The sequence below is a fragment of the Mesoplodon densirostris genome, chromosome 16 (assembly GCF_025265405.1).
Source record: "Mesoplodon densirostris isolate mMesDen1 chromosome 16, mMesDen1 primary haplotype, whole genome shotgun sequence".
NCBI lineage: Eukaryota > Metazoa > Chordata > Mammalia > Artiodactyla > Ziphiidae > Mesoplodon > Mesoplodon densirostris.
The window spans coordinates 59,022,703-59,035,526 of record NC_082676.1 but is presented as its reverse complement, the minus strand read 5'-3'; the positions used below and the strand labels follow the sequence as shown (position 1 = coordinate 59,035,526).

The following is a 12,824-nucleotide window of genomic DNA, read 5'->3' as shown; positions in this document are numbered from 1 at the left end:
CTATTCACGAAATGCTTACAAGAGACAGTTAAAATCACCTCACAACTGTTCTCTCCCAAGCCACTCCCTAAAAACATATATCTAAACACCAGAATCATAGATCTACCTCTACTCAGATCCTTCCATGATTCATACTGCCCACAGAATCAATCAGGCTCCTCTTACATTAATGGACCCTACAGTATAGATCCCATCAACCTCAATACACTCTGTCCTCTCTTTCTATCACTGTTTTGATTTCTCTTTTGTACACCCTATAGACACCCTCACACTAAAACATATACATCTACACCTTCAAACACACATACGCTTACACCTACACATACTCACATGTGTATGTACGTATATATGTATGTGCATATGTGTATACAGTTACCCCTTGAGCAACATGGGGTTTGGAAGCACTGACCCTTCACGCAGTCAAAAATTCGTGTATAAGATATAGTTGGTCCTCCATAACCATGGTTCCTCCATATCTGCGATTCAACCCACTGGGGATCATGTAGTACTGCAGTATTTACTACCGAAAAAACTCCACAGATAAGTGGATTCAAACCCGTACACATGCACACGTATATATATCATGTATTTATACATCTATACATAAACACACAGCTACACTCATACCTACCTGAATTCACAATACACACATATATACACTCACCTCCACACACGTACTACACATACACACATGCCTAACACACCTACACTCACACCTCTACACACACGCACAATACTAAGCCACAATGACGCATACACTTTTCACTGTCACCACACACACCCTGAATGACACCTATTTCCCGCCTTTGCCTGCACTACTTCTATGTGAAATTCCTCTCCTTATCATCTCCAATGACTGAAATCCTACCCATTCTTTCCAGGTACAGCTCAAGTACCGTCTCTCCCCTGCAGCTTAATACTCCACCTGGAATGCGGTTTTGAGCATTCTCTTTTTCCCTTGAATTCTCTCGCTTGTTCATTCATGAGCTCAACACACATGCGTCCAGGGCTTTACACTGGGCCAGGCACTGCAGGAGTCTCTGGGGCTACAACTGTGAACAGTGCAGGCTGGTCCCAGTGCTCAGACTTTCTAGTCTGGTTAGAGAAGAGGAGCTAAAGCACACCGGCCATGAGATAACGTGAGATAATAAATGCGGTAACTGACACGCTGGGGTGGGCACAGGATACTGCTGGAGCAGAGAGCTTCCTGCTCTGCAAGGAAACCAAAGATGCTTCTTAAGGAATTGACTTCCAACCACGAGCCAGACCAGCAGAGCTGTGTGTGCTTTGCTCCGGAGTTCCATCTTTGTTTGTAGGGCAATGGACTTGTGTAGAGGGATGGGAATGGGGATTATTGAAGATTTTTAATCAGGGGAGGGATACAATGTCTGACATATTAGGACATTTCTTCCCAGTGCAGTGCAGAGAAAGGGTTTGTGCCTAAAAGATTCTGAAGGCAGAGTGATGGGTCAGGAGGCAGCTGCATTAACCTGGATGAGTCTGGCAAAGGGCCGCATGGGGAGGGGGCATGAACTCACAGGATCCCAAAGTGGTGGAATCAATACAACTTAGAGACCGATTGTGTATCTGTATGGGGGTGGGGATTAAGGGTTCAGTTTGCCCTGTATTATAGAATCTCTGGCCTGGCCAGCCTTTCACACAACATGACCCACATTGGCTGTAATACAGTGTTCACCACATTCCAGTTCAATAAATATTTGCTGAACTGAACTCAATTCAGAAGGCAGCACGGCATCAATTTTTACTTAGAATTCAAAGTTAAAAGAGGAGAGTTGCCTGTTTACTCAGATCCTCTCCTTGGAGACAAGACAATAGGGATTGTAAAATTAAAAATCAGAGATGAAATTTATTAAAACCAACAATGAAAGCAGAGTTCATGCTGCCTGTGCTCCAGCTTGACTGGCCCTGGTTAGCTCATTGAGTGATTTCATAACCAAGGGGGAAACAGGTCTTAAAACAAACACTTCACATGTGCAAAACACCGGAAAACATTTCACTCCAGATAATAAGCAGGGATTTACTCCCAAGCTGGAGAAAATGTGAGTAATTAACTCTTCAGGAAGATGCATTTCAGGAGAAAAACAAAGCAAACGGGAGGCCAATTTCTCTCCACCTGAAATATAAAGTCTTCTAAAGGACGTAAGATAAATGTCCATGAAGGAAATTTAAAATGACTTAAAGTCCGTATTTAGCATAAATAGCATCACTGGTTAGCATCACTTCCATGCCTCTGCATGCAAATGCAGAGCTGATAGCAGGCTTACACATGAGTAATTCTGTGTCTTCGGTTGCTGCTCGAAGCCAAAAGTAGATCTGAATTTGATTGACCTGGAAACTACAACAAAGATGTCTGAGCCACAACCCTGACTTGATATTAAGTTGAAATGTGCTCTATCTGGAGTAGTTTGCAGTTGAGTCTAGTGATTTTTTTGTGAACCAAAACCCAATCTAAAGTTCATTCAAGACAGCTAGAGTCTGCTGAAACCAGATGTCACATTGCACCCCAGATTTCCCCTGCATGGTACGTTCAAACAAGCTTCTACAATAAAACTGCTGAAAAGCAGGTGTGGACCAAACCTACTTTATCTTCAGTGCCATGGGGTCTCAGATGGCCACTGGCAGAGTGAAACTAAGAATTGCTTTTCAGGTGTTAAAGTAAAGCACCTGCTTCCTTTGAATGCACTGTCTTAAATGCAGTTACTGAAGGTAGTGGGATTATGAGACTTTAGCAGGAATAAGAACCTCTCCTTGGGGGCTGATTAAGAATGCAGACTCCAAGGGGAAAGAGGGGGGAGGGATAAATTAGGAGTATGGGATTAACAGATACACACCATTATACATAAAATAGATAAACAACAGTGATTTACTGTACAGCACAGGGAACTATAGGTCAATATCTTGTAATAACCTATAATGGGAAAGAATCTGAAAATACACATATAAATAACTGAATTACTTTGCTATATACCTGGAACTAACACAATATTGTAAATCAACTATACTTCAATTAAAATAAATGAATGAGTGAATGAATGCAGACTCCTAGATCGCTGGAGTGTATGCATCAGTAAATGTGGGATGAGGCTTGGGAACCTAACTTTTTTACCAGGATCCCAGTTCATTCTGTTCTGGAGAGAAGCATCTAAGAGAAGCACCTAAAGGATCATACATATGGCTACCAGCAGGATTAAACACAGCATAAGGAAAAGATGGGAATCTTTCTTCTTGGGTTTCTTATGTAACCAGTAGCAATTGCCAGCAGATCTAAATGAGTTGCATCAGCTATTAGAGCTTTAATTAAATTCCTCTCAGTTGAAATTTCAGAATTGCCTGATTGTTAAACAGCTCACATTGGAGCAGTTGATTTTTTTTCTCCTATAATAACTGTTCTCAGGATAATCTAATGTCTTTATGGATAATGGCATCGGCTGTCTTAGGACTCAGCACTGATCTGGTAATTCATGGAGATGTGTTTTGATCACCGTTATTTCCTCGAACAACCTGCCTATTGCTTCCATTCTCCTCTTGAGGTTCATTCAACACGAGAAGAGCTCAATGCTCATTCAAGCTCAGATTTAAAAGTGAAAGTCTCTGCAACAATGAGCCTCCATTTTCTTCAGAAGTTCATGTATTATCTTCAGTTCTACAAAGTCCCTCTGTTCCCAGGTCCCTGGGGATGGAGAGAAGTTCTACTTCTTTGGTTTACTATTTTTTCTTTTTTTTTTTTTTTTGCGGTACGCGGGCCTCTCCCTGTTGTGGCCTCTCCCGTTGTGGAGCACAGGCTCCGGACGCGCAGGCTCAGCGGCCATGGCTCACGGGCCCAGCCACTCCGCGGCATGTGGGATCCTCCCGGACCAGGGCACAAACCCGTGTCTCCTGCATCGGCAGGCGGACTCTCAACCACTGCGCCACCAGGGAAGCCCTGGTTTACTTTTAATTATTTACGTGATCTTAAAAAGTGATGTGTGTCCTGGTCATTAGCTAAACAGTTAATAATGTTTTCTTTCTCTCCTTTGGCTCCATGTTGGAATCATTTAACATTAGAGACTTGAAAAATCAGCAAAAAATAAAAAGGAGCCCTCTCACAATTACTAATTAATTTTTAAACCCTGTCCTGGGAGTCCTTCATTATGTAACTTCTGTATCAGTCAGCCCTCCAATAGGCTGTAATAATTATTAAATAATGAATAAGTATAATAACTGGCATGTCTTGAGACACTGTGATCACCCCAACATGCACTTTCTCATTTTACCCTCACATCCCTGTAAGGAGAAGGTCATCATTACCCTCATTTTATAGATTGGGAAACTGGGAGCTGACGTGACTTGCCCAAGATCAAAAAAGCAAGAGAGAGCATCTGGAGGCTGAGCTCAGGCCATCTGATTTGAGAGACTGGGGTCATCACCACTGTTTGATATTCCCAAGGTTGCCATCAGATTTGGTCTGGGAAATATTAAGGCAAACAAGGGAAATGAGGGAACATTCTACGGATCAACTGGAAAGATCCCGCTGTGAGTAGCAATGCCCTGAGGAGCTGGGATACCTGAGCTCAGCCTCCCCAGATGCACGGCCTGTCCCCTTTCCCCTTTGGAGAGGGGCAAGGTGCTCTCTCCCTGTGAAATACAGGAGGAGGAGAGAGAACAGCCAGAGGTGGCTATCTTGTGGCTTTCTTTCATGTTTTCCAGTTATTTCCTCAGTGTACCTGTGACTTGATTCTTCTAAGGACCTTGAATTCCACCCTGGGTCATGTCTCTGACAGCAGCGCTGCAGTGAGCCCCTGCAGGCTTGAGGTTGCTAACATCGACATCCAAAAGGCGATTAGAATAATAGATCAGGAAAAAATCAGCCGCTCAAATGTGAACTGCGTGACAATGAGGTAATTTGGGGATTTCAACCAAGAGGAATGTAATTTAGGGCTCTAACAGCTGATTAGACTTTTTCTTCGCCTCTGTGGTCATCTCCATCCATTACATAAGGGGCCTTAGAAGGGAGGATTCCATCTTGCCTCTGTCGCACGTTGTACCTGAGATGCTGATGGCCAAGACAATGTGACTCTGTTTACATTGCTGCATCTGTTATCATCAAAATTTGGACTTAAACTTGGCTGAACTCCTGAAAAGGCTGTTGCCTTGGCGAAGAAAACCAGGATGCCTATAGGTCTGCAAAAACACTTCAGGAGGAGATGTGAAGGAAAATGGGACAAACACAGGACCTGGAGTGGGGGAGGATAAGCACCTAATATTGGACGAGAACTTGACCTAAGGACAGTCTTCTATTATAATAGTAGTGATAACCACGGTTATTTTTTTAACACCTTTGCAAAGACAATTTAGAAATACGGAAAAGGTTTTTCTTTTGACTTCTAATGTACTTTTCTGAGTAAATTTCAAAGATCAGTGTAGTTTCTACTTGTAAGATAAATGAAATACCATTTGCAATCCGGCAGAGTAAATAGCTCTTTTTTGAATATTTACTTGAAGGATATTTAGCAGCTCTTTGCTCCCTTGGCAGAGTTGGTAAGAGTTAGGAGGTAGTCAGGAGCCCTCCAGAGCTGGGCTGATAGCTGAGAGGGCCCTTCATTCATTGGGATTATCAAGTCATTCTTACCAGCCTGAAAATCATGACAAGGCTGGATATGAATACAGGTGTGACTCCTCCTCTTACTCTTGGGCAACTTTTTTTTTTCCATGAAAACCTTGCAAAGTGGTAAAAAAAAAACTGGGGGCTGAGTGTGTAACAGTTTATAAAAGGAGATAAGTTCCAGGTAATTAAATTGCAGACTAAGGGAACAGGAGACTTCAATACATCAAACCTGACTTAAGGGATAGAACGGGCCAAAGGCTCGTGGATTTCCTCACTCAGCATTATGTAAAAAAGCCAGTTCCATTTGGATCTCAGCCTGAACATTCAAAGTTAACCTCATTGACAGTGTCTGCAGAGTTTTAAAATAAGGTTATAAGACCTGGGGGTATTGATCAGTTGCAAAGTATTTAATTCTCTCGCCCGTGAAAAGTTACTGGGTTGTGAAAGTTGAAGGGTTTGGAACACTTGGTGTCAGGTCTCTGATGGGCATTCGTTCTTTCATATCTGGGGCAAAATAATACATTTAAGTCTTTGAGATGGACGTTTTCCTCCTTCTAAATGAAAGGGCGAGCCAGGGGTTGGTGCCTGAGGCCTTGTTGGTTATTACAAAGATGCTAACGAAAGCGCTTGTGCATGGGTGAAATCCATCCCTGTGATGAAATGCACCCATATCAGAATTTCCATTCTCCTTAAATAAGATGGTATTTTGACAGTCGTTTTTCTTTGCTCAGCTCGGGCCCCAAACTACTTTGCTCCAGGCTTGTCTGAGTCCTAAAGTATTCCAGTGAGAGGATCCTTTGAAACACTAAAGCCAACAGAAGATTTAATGGTGAGGGAACAGTAATAAGCTTAACCACAGCTTTGCCCACTGTTAAAAACATGATTTTGTTTTAGAAGGCGGTGTAAGAGACAAGGATCCCCTTGGGATGGGCCAGATAAGACTTGCTATTTCAGAAAACTGAGCCTAAGTAGCCCTCCACTGTCAAACCAATTTCATTCAAACTGATTATCCTCATCTTGGACACTAATTAACAATGCCAGAGCCCCACAGAGTTACTCGGATGAAATGAAAATCTTGGTGACCATCCAGGGAGCTACTTGGCATTTCTTATTGAATCATACTGGCAAACTCATAGTTCAAAAGAACCCTAGACTTGGTGTCAGAAGACTCAAATTCAAGTTCAGTGATGATGCCTATAAGCTATGTTGCCTTCGTTAAATCAAAACTTTTCAGATTCACACAAAGTATAGCCAAAGGTAGAAGCCCAAGATTCCTGTTGATTCTGAGTGTTAACCATAAGCAAAGCTATTCTCTAGGTTTTTGGTCAGTTAAGGTTGGATTACATTGACTCTTTGGTTAATCTACTCAACAAATGTTTATTGAGTGCTTACTATGTGCCATACACTGTCCTAGCACTGGTGATACAGCAGTAAAAGGACTCTAAGCTGGGGACTGGCAAACTTTGTCCCAAGGGCCAGTGGTTTTCATACAGCCCATGAGCAAAGGGTGGATCTTATATTTTTAAATGGTTGAAAACAATGGAAAGAATAATATTTTGTGACATGTGAAAATGATACGATATTTGAATTTCCATGTCCATAAATAAAGTTTGATTGGAACACAGCCATACTCATTTCCTTATATGCTGTTTATGGTTGCTTTCACACTAAAACAGCAGAATTTGAGTACCTGCCATCAAGACAGTATGGCCTGCCAAGCCTAAAATATTTACTAGCTGTCTTTTGTATAAAATGTTTACCAAGCCCTGATCTAAGTCTCTGTGTGTAAGCAACCCACCTACTAATAGGGAAAATAAAATACAATGCTCTCAGAATTAAGTTATAAAATAAAACAGAAAATGACAAGTGCCAAAAAAGGAAAGGTGAAGTAGATGCAAGGGAGCATCAGAAGTGGAAGAGGAGATCTGGTGAGAGAGGGGAGACCTTATGAGAGGAACGGCAATTGAGGGAAGTTGTAGAACAGGCAGAGGAGTTGGAAAATCAGTGTGGAGAGAAGAGACTTCTAAGGTGAACGAATAGTGTGGACAAAAGCACAGCAATTGAGCTTAAGGGACATGTTTGTGGACTAGGAATTTGCCCAAATTGGATGAAATGCACAATGTACAAAGGGGATGAGACAGAAAGAGGAATAAAGGGATACAGTGGGACAAGATTATAGAAGCCCCTGGATAGTAAGCTGAAATTGCTATGTGCACATTGGAGTTTGGTTGCATTTGAGTTCAAATTGGCAATTGGCCTTGGGATCCCTTGATAGCTTAGCAGTTAGGGATAATATTGGTGATTTCATACATGTATGGTTGGTATTTATCAGCTCCCACATCTTTTGGAGTTGTCCTATTTTCAAATGATTGTATCATTTCCTTCATAAATACATTCATATTTGCCAGACTATCTGGATAAAGTTAGAGGTCAGTTTATTGACCTCCTCTCCATAGGCCACCTCCAGTCCACTTTAGCCACTCACTCTCATGAGGGGAAATTCACTTAGAATTGCTTGATTCAATGATTCTCAATTTAGAAAACCCCACAGTGCTCTCACACTGCTATTCTCATGTCTCTTCTCCAACATCATTTTGGCCATGGTCCCAGGGCCCTCTCTTTCCTCCCAGTTGATCTACTCATTCCTGCCTTCACCTCCTGCCCATTCCAACCGAGACCTCTTCACCTACCACATCAATACATGTTCTGCCATATCCATAACTATCCTGTCCCCACTTCGTCTTCCTGTCACACCTCCCTGGTACCACCTTCTGCCAACTCAGTCAATCCAACCACTTCCTCACCTGAAAACCACCGAGTATAGGTGGACAGCATCACGTAACCACATAGATGAATACTCTTTTGAATGTAAGGACCCCGTCTCTGACCAGAAATTCTTTTCCCTTTTCCTGATTGGCCATCTTACATTCCCTAGGAAGTATTTCAAACCTTCACACCTGCCCATGAGAAACTGCAACTCTGACAGCGCCATCCTCACTTCCAGCTGATGAGTCTGCCTCTGATTTCACAGTCTATGGACAACCTGCATACCCTACAAACTCACCTGCCTTGGCACACGTCTTCCTTCTCTCCTCCTCCACTGATGACAGAGGCCTCTCTCCTACTAATCCCATCGTCTGAGCAGGACACAGTCCTCTTCTGCACCAACCTCTCCTCTAAAACTGGCCTCAACAAGATCGCCAGTGGCCCTCTCATCACTAAGGCTAACAGGTGCATCTATTTGACAGTGAGACCCACTCTCATCTTCCTTGAGTCTCCCTGCCCTACACAGTCATGATCCTACCCTTTCCAGGCTAGTTCCCACCTCTTTGACTTCTCCAGCTCTGCCAAAATGCAAGCTTCTCTTTTTCTGCACATGTTTTACATGTCCTGACCCTCCCTCCTGCCCTCAGACCTCCATGCTCAGGCATCTACTATTCACTCTTCTGTTATCATCTCTGTTGACCATTCTCAGACATGGCTGTCTTTCACCAGCTCCTCTCTACTGCCTCCAGGAAACCTCCAACTCAACAGGCTCAGAGCAGAACTCATCATCTTACCTTCAATTTTTTTAAAAAATGCACAATTTTTCTCATATGTGCCAATGTGAGTTCTTGAAATCTCAACCTTGGAAATATTCCTTAATTCACCCCTCTCCCTCCACCCCTATTTATATTCCATCAATTGCCAAGCTTTGATAGTTCTAATATTTAATTTTTCCTTGTCTACTTCTTTCTTAAGTCAGACCACCACTCAGTCCTGGTCTTCACCTGTCACTGGTTTCTGCCATCACCTCCAGACTTGTCCCCCTGCCCCAGATAGCATTCATCCCAGCCTATCCTCCAAGCTGCAGCCCAGGCCGTCACTCTAAATAATAGCTCTGCATATGTGATCACTCCACTGTCCCCCTTAAAGCCTTTGGATGGTTTCTCAGTACACTTGGAATCAAGTGAACGTGCCTGACCGTAGCCTGAATGATCTATCTCATTCCCAGGCATCTCTAGCTCTCTGCACTCACGCCAACCTCAGTCCTGACATCCAGATCCCTGTTCTACCCCTGCCCCCCATACAGGGACTCATGAATCCTACGGCACGAATCACAGCCTTCTCAGCACATTGCGCTCCCCTCTCAGTGGCAGGTAGCCATACACGCTCCGCACCCTGCACAGAAAACCCTTTCCCACTCTCTGCCTGGCACCCTCCGACTTGCACTTCAGAACTCAACCTAGAGAACAGCTCTTCTGGGAAGCAGTCCCTGATGACCCCACAAAACTGGCCGGGTGACCTCCTCTTTGCTTATCTCATCAAGTATTATCAGTACCCATACACCCTCCTGTCTGCCTCAGCAGACTCAGTGAGGGTGGGGACTGTGTACTTGGTGTCCCTTACACCCAATCCAGTGCCCCTTACAGAGTAAATACATAAACGTTTAGTAAGTAAACAACTGAATAAATCAATATACCAACATGACTACCATAACTATGATCTTCCTGTAATCACAACTTTATTTGTCTTCTTCTGGTAATATGTACTGAAAAAAAATGTGGATTTCGGAGTTGGCCTAACTCGAGCCTGAATACCAGCTCTTATGCTTACTAGCTGTGCAACTTGGCTATGTTTACTTGTTTCCTTCGTGGGCCTTAGTTTCCTCTTTCACCCAGTAAAGTGGGTATGATAGGAGTAATCATATTGTATGGTTGTTGTGAGAATTAAATAAAATCATGCCTACAAAGCAGTTATTACTCTGTTTGCCACATGGTCACCATTGTTCAACCAATATTGGGTGTTTCATTATATACAGGGCTCTTGTAAGAATTACATTAATTCCTTTATGTGAAACTCCCAGCCTGGCCCATAGTAGGTATTCAGTCGAGATTAATTCCATCCCATCTACAATGTGCAAGTCCTCTTGAGATTGAAGTTAAACTCTAAATGTAGGGCACAGACTATCTCCAGAACAGGAGAGAGCAAGGCATTAATTTTATCAAAACTCCAAGCCCAGGTCTTATATACCAAGATGTCATTTAGGAAATGCACTTGCTTTTTTCCCCCAAAGGGAGACAGATAAGTTCTTCACTTACTCTCTCTATTTTAGACAGAACTTATCAGTTGCCTATTAATATAATTCTGCACACAGAGAAGGTCTTGCCAAAAGCAGCCTGGTGTTATTTTAGCTCTACCAATAAATCCAAAGGCCTGACAATTATTTTTAATTCCATTTGCTGGCTTGAGGTTATGCACAATTAATACATACTATTAATTTCATAACTATAAATGTAACCCAAGCTTTCTTGGATCCTTATGCCCCAAAATGAAACCTTATGAATGTGCTTTTGAGTTCTCAACTGGTTAAGAAGCTGTACTGTGGGAAAAAAGAAAAGAAGTAGAAAAAGGAAATTTCAGATAAATTTCCAAGACACATTTGGAAGAATCATCCTGGCCAGAGTGCTAAATGTCATTATGAGGTTAATAATATAAAATCCCCAGAATTTATATAGCCCTTTGTGGGTTACAAGTTGCTATTTATTATTATCTCATTTCATGTGGCCTTCATTGCAGAGAGTCACATAAAGGTGTAGATATTATTACAATTTTTCAGAGCAGTAACCTAATGTTCATTCAAGTAACGTGGACCAGATAAGGACAGCAAATAGGTGAAAGAACTAGAGGCAGTTTTCTGACTGCTGGCTCAGGACTTGCTTAATCGCCTATATTTCAGTATTCAACTCCTTACACGGGACTCAAAGAGAAAACAAATGCAATGATTCTTTAGTATGTTCATCTTTAAACTTGAAGCCCAACTCCTCTGAGAAAAGAGAATGCCAGCAGTAGGCTTCCAGAAACCCACTCAAGATGCAAAAACAAACAAACAACAACAAAAAACCCTTGATAACTGTCATTAAAAAATCCATACTGTACTTTGCATAATGGCTCCCATTTGTTCAACTTTTTCTACTATGTACTAGGCCCTTTGCTGGATATTTTACATATGTTATTTATAATCCCCCAAGTTATGAAGTGGCTGGGTGACCGTGTTGCAATTAATTCACTTCTCCAGCCTCGGTTTTCTCATCTGTAAAATAAAAATAATTATGAAATCTACCATTTAGGGTTCTGGTGAACATAAAACGTGATAATGTATGTAATATGTTTGGCTCAGGGCCTGTGGCACAGTCAATGCTCAGAAATTGTTAGGTTCTTTGTTTTCACTATTTGGAATTATTATATATCAGAAAAACAAACTGCGTGCTTTTCTCACTTGCATCCTCTACCTCCCACAGCACTGGGTGATGTCCCCTGCATTTTAGAATTTGACTGAGGAAGATAACAGAACTTAGTGGTCAAAGCATGGGTTTCAGAATCAGAAAAATGGGGGTTCAAAACTCGGTTCAGGGCCTCCCTGGTGGCGCAAGTGGTTGGGAGTCCGCCTGCCGATGCAGGGGAAACGGGTTCGTGCCCCGGTCTGGGAGGATCCCATATGCCGCGGAGCGGCTGGGCCCGTGGGCCTTGGCCGCTGAGCCTGCGCGTCCGGAGCCTGCGCGTCCGGAGCCTGTGCTCCGCAACGGGGGAGGCCACAACAGTGAGAGGCCCGCATACCGCAAAAAAAAAAAAAAAAAAAAACTCGGTTCAGATTCTTGGAAATTAACCAGTTCTTTGTATTCTTTAGTTTTCTGATTTATAGAATGGGGATATTAATAGTAACAATCTCGTAAGATTTTGTGTGAATTAAGAGAGATCATGTATCTAAAGCTCTTTCTGACATACAGGAAGCATTTAATAAATGGTAGGATTAATATCCTTACAGAAACCCCATGGGGGAGGTATTACCATTGGCTCCATTTTACTGATGGAGACACTGATTATCTGAGAAATACAAAGAATGGCAACTTTCCAGGGTTGACTTGGGTCTCAGAACTATCAACTCCTACGAAATTGATCAAACACCCCTCTCTCCTAACTGTCTCAGCTACTAACCAGTGCCAGGCTCAATGAAGCGGGAATGAGGGCATCAGACCATTTCTGCTGACAATGGTGCTGACCTGGCTTTGCCTGCATGTACCACACTCCCTTATCTTTGGACACTGATTTGGGATTTGGGCTCTGGATTAGACACATCTTTGTCTCCAACTTCTGTCCTGATTGATTTATAGTATAACTGGATGGGTGTCCCACATTTTTGAATCCTCATCCATTTTCAACGAGGTGACAATTTCTGACT

At 42.6% G+C, this 12,824-nt stretch overlaps 1 protein-coding gene across 2 annotated transcripts in view; it reads right to left on the bottom strand.

Moving 5' to 3' along the window:
* Positions 1-12,824, bottom strand: part of GRIN2A (glutamate ionotropic receptor NMDA type subunit 2A) — a 368,990-nt gene that overhangs the window by 91,947 nt on the left and 264,219 nt on the right. The window lies entirely within an intron of this gene.